A 12,270-nucleotide genomic window follows, 5' to 3' on the forward strand; every position below is an offset into this window, starting at 1 on the left:
GGTCCAAACCGGAACGGCATGGGTAGCAAATAAACGATGGATTTAGGCCCAGATCTCTGCACAGCACTGGTCACTTTGCACATGCTTCTAAAACAACAGTTGCACAGGAACTGACCCTACATGTATCTCAGGGACAAACAATACTACTAGTGCAATACTAGTGGCAAATGATATGCCTATCTGCACAATGTGGAAGGGCAAGTCAAAAAAGTACATCCAACTCCATCTGCATAGGACATACCTCTGCATGAAGTAGTTGCACAGTACACACAGCTAAATGAACAGATGCACAGTCAAAGGCAAAGGAAACTAGCACAATTGAACATACTCAACATCAAGACAAACAAAACTCAAGCTGCTACACATTAGATGAATCAATAATCCATATCAGAGGGACAAGTCTAACACCATTGGGCAACACAAGAGGAAATACTTACCATACCAAACAGTATACAATGCCATGACACTACAATTGCATTTACACCCGCATATCCACATGTGTCTGTTTGTGTGGTGTCTGGAGGAATGCTGGATGTAGTACATGTCTATGTATCTTTTTGAGTGGTGTCTGTGGGTGTGGTGGTTGTAGTGGATGTCTGTGTGTCTGTTGAGGTGGGGTCTGTGAATATGCTGGGTGTGATGGGTGTGTCACTGACTGTTGTGGTAAGGCCTGTTGGTATGCTTGATGTTGTGTGTGGGCCGTGGGGGTCATAGGGGTGTCAGGGGAAGTGGTGACTGATGTATGAGTGGGTGTCCGTTGTTTGGTTGCATGCAGGTGTGTTTTGTGGTGCTTGTATCTGTGTGTGCTGTTCTTGTGTTTTGAAGTGGGTGCATGTAGATTGGTCTGTGTGTTTGGGTTAGGTAGGAGAACGAGGATTTGGATTGGGAAGAGGGAAGTGGAGCCTGGATCGAAGGAGGGGGGTGACTAGCTGCCATCAGTGTGGAGGCCAGAGCCTGAAAAACTTCTGTAGGCCAGACATTGCGACATGAAACCCTTCCAAGAATGCATTTGTTTGCTGCAGTTGGGTTGCAAGTCCCTGGATGGCATTCACAATGGCTGTCTGACCCACAGTGATACTCCTCAGGAGCTCAGTAGCCTACTAATTAAGGGCAGCATAGGTAACAGGGGCTGGGGTGGAGGTGCCTCTGGCAAAGTAGAATTCCACCCTCTTGGGTGAGTGGGCACAGATACCTGAGTGGGGAGCAACGGGGAGGGTGGTGATAGAATATGGGGTGGTGGACAAAGATGGTACAGGGATACACCCTAATGGGTACACCACCACTAGGGAGTGTCCACTGGCGGAAGATTCTGATGATGATGTTGTTCTGGTCTCCCCAAGGGCACACCCCTCACCCTCTGGACCACGGTGTCCCTCTGTGTCTGTGGTGTCTCGACTGAAGGTCCTGTGGCCAGATGCATCACAACTCAATTGTGCCCTGTTTTCTTCACTTCCCTGGGCTCATGTTGCAAATAGATATATAGGGTCATCACATGTTCATGATCACGCTTGAACAACACCTCTGATTAGCAAACATAACCATGATGTTAAGTAGGCCCCAGCACCAAACTCCACCTAAGGGGCCCATACGTGAGCCATACCACATAATTGCATGCCATCTGAACTGCCAACAGTTGCCCACAGCAAAATAAGGATCTCCGACAACTACAATTGCATGGCTGAAGTTGTTCAATCACAGTAACCATTGAACTAGTAGGAGACCTCATCACCTGCTTTGCCCCATGAAGCAGACCTCAGTTACTGTTGTCATACAATAGTAGCAAAAAGAACAGATGATGGACGGAATGCAGAGTAAATCAAATATTCACCTCAGTCACAAAAATCTGGGTTTACTCCATCGTTCTTTTGCTCACCACACCACCCCAGGTTGGACCCGGCCATATGCAAATCAGTCTTGACCCTGTTCCCACTTGGGGCAACAAATGTGAAAAGAACAGAGGATGGACGAAATGCAGAGAAAATCAAACATTCACCCCCAGTCATAAAGATTTGGGTTTAATCTATCATTTGTTTTGGTCACCACTCACCCAGGTTAGACCCGACCATATGCAAATCAGTCTTTACTCTGTTCCTCATGAGAACAGTCCAGTCTGTACTGCCAAGCCAGGTCCTCCCTGTTTCACTAATGATGGATAACTGGACCTGGTATAAGGTGGAAATACCTTTGGTACCCACTACAAACCGGATGAGCCTCCTACACCCAACAATAAGAAATTATGCTCCAAAATCCTGTCATGTTGGTGACAAAAGTACTCTTGTCACACTGGAAGCAGTTCCACAATGCACACTTCAACAAGTGATATTTGTCTCAATGGACTCATGAAGGTAGTACTAATGTTGCTTAGATAGGCCACACATTTGACATGGAAATGGACACTGCAGACATCATGTAAAATATGTCAGGGAGGGATGTCCCCAAATCCACAACACAATCAATCAGCAAGCCCCAGGGAAATCACCACTAATGTCTGACTTCCCTCACAATGTCATACTCTGAGTTCATCAGTAGATGCCATTAGTCTCTTTAATGTTGGAGAGGCCCAGCAAATTGCAATTACTTGTTGAAGGCCCTCAACATGTTGCCCAGTTAGAAAGCTACATTATTGTCTCCTTTATGGTTATGAAGACCCAGATGTCTGTGGATGAACGGATGTACCCAAACACATGCGATTTCAACATAACTGCTAGTTACTCGATGATGCATGCCAACAGTCAGGTTACAGAGCTTACCTATTTCAGATGTGGTAAGCACCTTGCTACGTGATTGTACATCAATGGAATAGAAATGCACCTTGTGGCTAAAACATCTAGGGCTACCTGTCATGTACCTCATTGCCACTGCAGTTGTTCATGCCAAATGACATGCTATAAAGCATGAGGGTCTGTGTCAGCCTATAACCAATGGTAACACACTCCTGTATGTGGCACAACATAAAGGCACATATTTATACTTTTTGACGCAAAACTGCGCCAACGCAGTTTTGCGTCAAAAAAATTAGCGCCGGCTAACGCCATTCTGAAGCGCCATGCGGGCGCCGTATTTATTGAATGACGTTAGCCGGCGTTAGCCGCCGGCGCCGTCTGGTGTGCGTTAAAAAAAAACGACGTACACCAGGCAGCGCCGGCGTAGGGGGATATGGAGCTTGGGCGTCAAGAAATGGGGCAAGTCAGGTTGAGGCAATTTTTTCACCTCAACCCGATTTGCGCCATTTTTTTCCACTCCCAACCCCCATAGAAATGACTCCTGTCTTAGCAAAGACAGGAGTCATGCCCCCTTGCCCAATGGCCATGCCCAGGGGACTTCTGTCCCCTGGGCATGGTCATTGGGCATAGTGGCATGTAGGGGGGCACAAATCAGGCCCCCCTATGCCACAATTTCTTTTTTTTTAAAAACACTTACCTGAACTTACCTTAATGTCCCTGGGATGGGTCCCTCCAGCCTTGGGTGTCCTCCTGGGGTGGGCATGGGTGACAGGGGGTGTCCCTGGGGGCATGGGGGGGCACCTCTGGGCTCCTTCAGAGCCCACAGGTCCCTTAACGCCTGCCTTTTGCAGGCGCTAAAAAACGGCGCAAAAGCGGCCGTACGTCATTTTTTTTGACCCGCCCACTCCCGGGTGTGATTTTTGCCCGGGAGTATAAATCCCACGCACATGCCTCGGAGTCGATTTTTTAGACAGGAACGCCTACCTTGCATATAATTAACGCAAAGTAGGTGTCCACGCTAAAAAATGACGCTAACTCCATGGACTTTGGCGCTAGACGCGTCTAACGACAAAGTATAAATATGGAGTTAGTTTTGCGTCGAAATTGCGTCAAAAAAAACGACGCAATTTCGGCGCAAACGGAGTATAAATATGCCCCAAAATGTACGCCCATTGTAAATGTCTTCTTTCACACACAGGTTGCCATGCACACATTTATGCGGGAAAACAGACATCATCCCATCAACACAGGTAGACCATGCATGAAACAGCAGCTTGTAAATATGGTGCTAATGAGAAAGAGGTACATGCTGACATGTAGAAACAAGGAATGTTGGCAACAGTGATGGCACATAAATCATGTCAATGGACATTCCTCACTTACCAAGGGAAAGTATTGATCGGAAGCTGCACCCAAAGTACAATGTATGCTCTGTCACAGGTATGATTGTCATCTTCACATTGCAGACTGTTGTGAGGGATCAGCATCCGTCATACACTAAAAACAAGTAGCCTCTGAGTGGCAGATGCCAAAATACTCAATTACCCAGACACATGGCTGAGGACAGCGATCCATAACTTCCTTACCTTTCACATGTAACATTGAGTAGTAATGGTCTGTTGCATAGTATATACACCCACTGTAACCACAAACAGTAGTTGGATGATCACTGTGCACAGCCATAGGTCGTCCCTGGAAAGTAAGTTGTTTATGGATTGTACACAGTTGTGCCCTAGGTCCCTGGGTCAATAGGCAAGGCTCATCAGTATACAACACATGACATGTCTACAGAAACAATCACTCATCAACTGTGTTACACATGACTCATTCCTAATCGTCAGAGGCAGCTGTCAGAACACATTCGCTTACCAGTGTGACAGGCAGGCATATGCCCTGTACTCAACCTCTTGTGGCTGCTGTGCTGTCCTCAAATGCCCAGGATCTCAGGTCCTCCCACCTTTTCCGGCAGTGGGTGCTCCACCGGCTATGGACCCCAAGGGTCCACAGCTTCTCAGTGATGGGTCTCCACAGTTTCTTTTTCTGATGGGCGCTGACGTGCATGGATGCATAAGACAAATCTAGAGATTCAAAATCACAGGTTTCATCACAAAGATTTGAGTGACATACATGTCAGTGACACCAAGCTAGGACTTTTCTATTTGTTAATACTCCCCAAGTGTGAAACATACAAGCCACTAAGTACAGAGACCTGACTACAGACATATGTATTTGCATCTGCAGACAAAACCACTAACCTGCTCATAGCCTACAATGACCAGTCAAGCTTACTGACATCAGGTAGCCCATTCCTTAGCAGCCTGTACTGTGATGTGAACCACAATTAACCACTACACACCTATGTGACTTCTGAAGGGTAAACGCCTTAGGCATGAATGGGGCAACACATTCACACTCTGTGAGAATGATTCACTGCATACAGTCCCTACAGGCAACTGTCAGAGTACACACTTCAACATCACACAGGAGTAACAATCAAGGAGCTTGCACAATGGGTACAGAAAGTGTCTTCCTTGTCCTTTTGTAGAAATGTGGCCTAACAAATGCAGATTCATGCTTCTTCAGGGAGTGGGGTTGTGTGGTATGTACCTGTACCACAGAACACTCTTTTGGACACATGGTCTAACCTACAGAGATGGCATCCATCAAACAAAAGCATACATTGTACAGTTTCTTTTATGTGGCCAAGTTACTGAGTCACATTTCATGGCCTCCCAGGAATCAACCCACTGTCTGCACTTTGCGACTGTCATTTATGCAATATACCTGTATAGGACACATATGACCTGTGTGAAGGTGACAACCAAGCTGTGGGAGTAAGGGACATGCTCATGAATCTAAAAGACACATTGACAATAATGCTAAATGCACATAAGGACTAGATTCATTATTTACCTCTGTACCTATTTGTTAGAAATGGGTTCTCTGGTTGGCAGTCAGTTTGCACAAAGTCCAAGCAGGGACCCTCACTCTAGTCAGGGTAAGGGAGTTATACTCCTAAGACAACCCCTGCTCACCCCCTTAGTACATTGACACAAGCTGTCAGGCATATCTCAAAAGCAATGTGTAAAGTATTTGTACAAGCATACACGGTAATACAGTGAAAACGCCACAGAATGGACAGTACACCAGTTTAGAACAAATAGCTAAAATGTATATAAATCAAACAAGACCAAAACATCAAAAATCCAACACACACAAATAAAGTTATACATTTTTAAAGTAAAAAGAGTCTTACTCCATAGAAAGCATTGGAAATGTTGTATTTACACAAAGTACCTGGTTTGACCTAAAAATAAAGCTGCACCGCCGAGCGTGCATCGGAAAAGACAGTGTTGCATCAATTCCTTACTGCTGGTGAGGCAGTGCATCTTTCTTCTCCAGTTGGGAAGGTGATAGGGCCTACCTTAGGGGTTCGATGTAGGGACGGGCAACTCGGATCCACCCAGGTTAACGATGATTTTGATGCCCAGTGATGATGATTGTGAAATCTGGCCACACAGTGGTGGAAAGGTGCTCTGCGGGGGGTTTGTGTCGATTTTAGCAGCCACAAGCAGGTATAGTGTCGCTTCTCTAGCCGCGATGCAGGTGATGCATTGATTACCCAGCCGTGATGCAGGTGGTGCATTGATTTCAGCTGTGAGGCAGGTGGCGCATCGTTTTTACAGCCACATTGCAGATGGAGCATCAAAATGTTCCCTGCACAGCTTCCTTTGCATGGATTTCAGTCCTTGTTCTACCAGCTTCACCTTTCAAAGGCCCAGGGACTGGCTAGTGCACCACTTGGCAGGGCAGAGGTCTCCACAAAGAGTCCAAATGCTGGCAGAGGAAGTATTTGATGGCCCTAGACCTCAAAACAGGAGGCAAGCTCAATCTAAGCCCTTTGAGATTCTTCACAAGCAGGAATATACCACAAAGTCCAGTCTTTGTCCATTTTCAGGAAGAAGCAGAAACTGCAGGCCAACCCAACAAAGAACAGTAACAGGCAAAGGGACAGTACTCCTCCAGCTCTTCAGCTCCTCTCCTTTGCAGAGATTCCTCTTGGTTCCATAAGTAATCTGAAAATCTGGGGTTTTGGGTCCACTACTTATACACCTTTTTGCCTTTGAAATAGGCAAACTTCAAAGGAAAGTATCTGTTGTTTATAAGATCCTGCCTTGGCTAGGCGTGGCTCCAGACTCACACCAGGGTTTGGATGCTGCATTGTGTGAGGGCAGGCACAGCCCATTCAGCTGTAAGTGACCACTCCTTCCTCCACTCTAGCCCAGATGGCTAATTAGGATATGCAGGCTACAGCCCAGCTCCCTTTGTGTTACTGTCTAGAGAGGATTCGCAAACAGCCCAACTCTCAGTCTGCCCCAGACAGGGAATACACAAGCAAGCAGAGTCACAGAATGGTTTAAGCAAGAAAATGCCCACTTTCTAAAAGTAGCATTTTCAAACTAACAATCTAAAGACCAACGTTACCAAAATATGTATTTTTAAGTTCTGAGTTCAGACACTCCAAACTCCAGATCTCTATCTGCTCGCAAAAAAAGATATTTAAAGGCAGCCCCCATGTTAACCTATGAGAGAGATAGGCCTTGCAACAGTGAAAACCAAATTTGGCAGTATTTCTCTGATAGATAATGCAAAACACACCAGTGCATGTCCCACCTTTAACATACACTGCACCCGGCATTGGGGCTACCTAGGGCCTACCTTAGGGGTTCCTTACATGTATAAAAGGAAAGGTTTGGGCCTGGCAAGTGGGTACACATGCCAGGTTGAATTGGCAGTTTGAAACTGCACACACAGACACTGCAGTGGCAGGTCTGAGTCATGTTTACAGGGCTTCTAATGTGGGTGGCACAACCAGTGCTGCAGGCCCACTAGTAGCATTTGATTTAACGGTCCAGGGAACTCCTAGTGCACCATACTAGGGACTTACTAATAAATCAAATATGCCAATCATGGAAAAACCTATTACACAGACAATCTACATAGGAACACTTGCACTTTAGCACTGGTCTGCAGTGGTAAAGTACCTAGAGTACCAAAAACTGCAAACGCAAATGCACGTTGGCACTGGTCTGCAGTGGTAAAGTACCCAGAGTACCAAAAACAGCAAAAACAGAGTCCAGCACATAGTCAAAACATGGGAATCTGAGGCAAAAAAGACAGGGAATTCTACACCAGGATGTCAGGTCTTACACCATTCCTGATCTAGTCATTCAAATGATGGCATGTTTTGAAACCAGAGCCTCATTTTGGCCACATTGCAGGATCTTCTGGGGTACAGGGAGTGGGCACAATGCCACAGTTGCATAGCCACCGTGACTCCCCACAGCCTAGACTAGGTCCCATACTGAGAGATACATTTGACAGGCCCTGGTCTCTGCAGGGTGAGCTGACAGAACTTACATGATACTCCATTCCCATCACTTCACTGCATGCAATTACATGATGTAGCCAACAGCAATTTGGCATGTGCTTTGTGTGGCAACCTGAAGGACAGAGTGACTCATGATATTCCTTCCACACAACAGTTTAGCAAGGCTAGATATGGTTTGAAAGGTCTGTGGCACTATACACGTTGCTCACATGACTCTCAACTGCCTCCTACTACATGCATACACAGCTCATGTTGTGATGCACATACACTTTGTCTGACATTCACAACAATTATTAGGAAAGAGTTGTCAGTGGATGGCAGTAATGTCTCCTTACCTAGTTCTGTGCATCCAAGACAAGGATGATATAGGGAGCCCAAAAACCTCACACAACACAATGTGACTGAACTAAACATATGGCATTGGCCACCATTACCTGCTTATTGTCCATCCCATTGATGCCACACAGACTGCAACAACAGGCACACAAGAAGTCTAACTGGAACACAGGGGCACATTCATGCCTGTGAGGAGGGAAGGGATGGTGAAGTGCAGAGAAGATTTGCACATGAGGTACTTACCTGCTCCTCTGGTGAGTCATAGAGCTGTCCATAAATGGGTAAGACCTCAGTCACCAGCCTCTCCAGCTCCTCACAGCAATTCACATAACATTGTCTCTTCTTCAAATTTCCGGCCCGCTGGTGCCACCACATTGAGAGCCGGGTGTGCGGTGGTCCAGGAGGAGAATTGGGGGCCGCCTGGAGCTCGAGAACAATGACTGAGCCACAGCATTGCTGTTGAGCGTGACACGGCCTGGGCTGTGTGTGTCAGAGACAAGGCCCTAGAGGATGAAGATTGAGGTTGGAATCAACATGAGAGGACCGTTGTCGGGCTGTCAGGAGGTGGGGAGTTCCTGTGGCTCCCTGGAAGACACTGGACCCCACTGGCGGAGAGTCTGTGTTTCATGGCTGCTAGAGCCCTGAGGTGAGTGGGAGCAGATGGGCCGGAATACCATGAGAGGCCCAGAGACCCACTCCTCGCCTCTGTGTGGTGTGAGGCAGCCAAACAAAAAAGAGACATAGTTGGTCAACCCCTCCCTGGTTGCGTTGACTCCCATTGCTGGGCCTGGATTGAGATACGGGCGCAGACTGTGAACCACAAGGGCCACGGATGCCACAGGGTCTGGCAGCCATATTAGATTTGACTGGCAGCATTGTGTGGGAGACGCGGAGGACATGGACTTTTTTCATAAGGAACCTGACAGTGCACCCCTCTCTTGCTCTGAGGGCACCAAACTGGCTGAGGGGAGCAAATGGCTGATGCCGCTGATGGTTGACTGTAGAGGCAAGCAGACCTGACAAGGCAGCGTTCACATCGACCTGCACCCACAGAATAGACTACCGGGCGAGAACTGCTGAGCTGTATGTGAGGTTGCTCCGAGATTGGGAAGATAATGGAGCGACCCACACTGACCCACTAAGTCAAGACAAATTCTAGTAGGAGGTCTACGCTCCAGGTTGGCACATTACACCAGATAGTTTTGTAGCAATAGACCCAGTGTGACCCCCTGAGAGCCTATGTGGCTCCCGTAAACATGGCATAGCCCACAGAATATCGCATTGAAGCTACACCCCACTGAAGTTGTGTGACTGGCTATCTCAGGTGGAGAAGTGCAATTTGGCAGTTATAGAACCAAGGGTTGGATGATAGCAGTTACAAACTGAATTGAGAGGTAATGGAGTGGGTTCCGACGTCTCTCTCCTACTGGTACACTCACTATTGAACACTTGACAAGCCTGACCATAAACAGCCCTCTGGCTCCCCACTCCTCGTTCTGTGTCTTGATGTTCTGTGTGCCTCCTACTGATAATGCACCACCTCAGGACAAGTTAGATCTTATCCTGCAAGAAATACGGGAGTCTCGACTCGCCATCGGGCAGGGAAAAGAAACACTCAGCACCGACGTATCATTCCTCAAGGATTGACATCATAATCTAGGAGACAGGTTCAAGAGAAGTGAAAGTACGATCTCTGTTTTGTAACCCACTAACAAAGTTCATGTCACAAAAATCAATAGTTTAACTCTGCAGGTTGAGCTGCTCCAGGAGCGGGAAGATGCGGAAGGACGTGCTCGCAGAAACAATATCTGTATCCTGAGTATGCCGGAGGGGACAGAGGGCCAATTGCTGAAACAATATACAGAAAACTGGCTCTGAACACTGGTAGCACCGGAGGACCTATCGGATATAGTTGTGGTTGGAAGAGCCCATCGGGTTCCAACCAAGAAGCCAAACCCTGGAGTGCCATCCAGACCCATAGTGGCAAAAATGTTGAATTATATAGACCGTAATGCACTGCTCAGGGCTGCCCGGGAGAGGTCCCCAATTCTAGTAAACAATGTAAAGGTCTCACTATCACTGGACTACACACTGTTGGTTCAATGGAAGCGTGCTTCCTTCCAAACTGTTAAACAAGACCTGAGAAAGGCTGGGTTCACTTATGCGTTGATGCTCCCTGAAAGACTCCAAATTCAACATGACAAGAGGGTGATTTTTTTTTACTCTTCAGAAGCAACACACCTATAGCTGGACCAAGACCTTCCTAAATCTTGACAAACTGCGAGTCGGGAAATGGAATCCCCCACAGCCCCAGAGGAGACACCGTTGCACTCGTCTTTGCCCGGCTGACAACCCCGGAGGGCCTGTGGCCTTGCGCACTCTTTGCAGCAAGCCCTGATTGGATTTGTGGAGGCGCTTAGATCGGCCTCACAGTTTCATACCCATGCTGATCGGGATGGTCCAGCACGTCACAAGATAGGAGTACTGACTCTGATTCCTTGTGTAGCCTGGCCCTCTTCCCCTCTATCACAGCTGGCTTGAGATCTTTAACTAGGGGATGGACCTGAGATAAGTACTATCACAGTTCTCAAACTGGTTCTACAGACATTCTCTCTTAATGGGATGCATGGGCAGTGTGTTTGGTGGCCCAGTAATCCGCAGTACTACACTGCCATCCTTAAGGTTGAAAAGTTCACATGATATTAGGCGGCATGGGCGGTTACTCACTTTGTTGTTTGGTCTGGGGCTCAACCTGGGCCACTTCCCACAGAATGAAGCTTGCAAATGTAAATGTTGGTGTTGGAAATGGCCCTTCTACAGGGTTATCCCCAGACTTTTTGCCTTCCTCCTTCTCTTTTTCTGACATCATTTTTGCTGGTTTCTAGACTCTGTGCACTTTACCATTGCTAACCAGTGCTAAAGTGCATATACTCTCTCCCTTTAAACATGGTAACATTGAATCATACCCAATTGGACTATTTAATTTACCTATAAGTCCCTATTAATGCGCACTGTATGTGCCTAGGGCCTGTAGATAAAATGCTACTAGTGGGCCTGCAGCACTAGTTGTGCCACCCACTTAAGTAGCCCCTTAACCTGGTCTCAGGCCTGCCATTGCAAGGCCTGTGTGTTCAGTTTCACTGTCACTTCAACTTGGCATTTAAAAGTACTTGCCAAGCCTAAAACTCCCCTTTCTCTACATATAAGTCACCTCTAATGTGTGCCCTAGGTAACCCCTAGGGCAGGGTGCTGTGTGGGTAAAAGGCAGGACATGTACCTGTGTATTTTACATGTCCTGGTAGTGTAAAACTCCTACATTTGTTTTTACACTACTGTGAGGCCTGCTCCCTTCATAGGCTAACATTGGGGCTGCCCTCATACATTGTTGAAGTGGTAGCTGCTGATCTGAAAGGAGTAGGAAGGTCATATATAGTATGGCCAGAATGGTAATACAAAATCCTGCTGACTTGTGAAGTTGGATTTAATATTACTATTCTAGAAATGCCACTTTTAGTAAGTGGGCAGTTCTTTGCACTTAAATCTTTCTGTGCCTTACAATCCACGTCTGGCTGGGTTTAGTTGACAGCTCCTTGTGCATTCACTTAGACACACCCCAAACACAGGGTACTCAGCCACACTTGCATGCATCTGCATTTTGAATGGGTCTTCCTGGGCTGGGAGGGTGGAGGGCCTGCCCTCACACAAAGGACTGCCACACCCCCTACTGGGACTCTGGCAGACAGGATTGAACTGAAAGGGGACCTGGTGCACTTCTTAGCCACTCTTTGAAGTCTCCCCCACTTCAAAGGCACATTTGGG

The sequence above is a fragment of the Pleurodeles waltl genome, chromosome 3_1, assembly GCF_031143425.1.
Source record: "Pleurodeles waltl isolate 20211129_DDA chromosome 3_1, aPleWal1.hap1.20221129, whole genome shotgun sequence".
Classification (NCBI taxonomy): Eukaryota; Metazoa; Chordata; class Amphibia; order Caudata; family Salamandridae; genus Pleurodeles; species Pleurodeles waltl.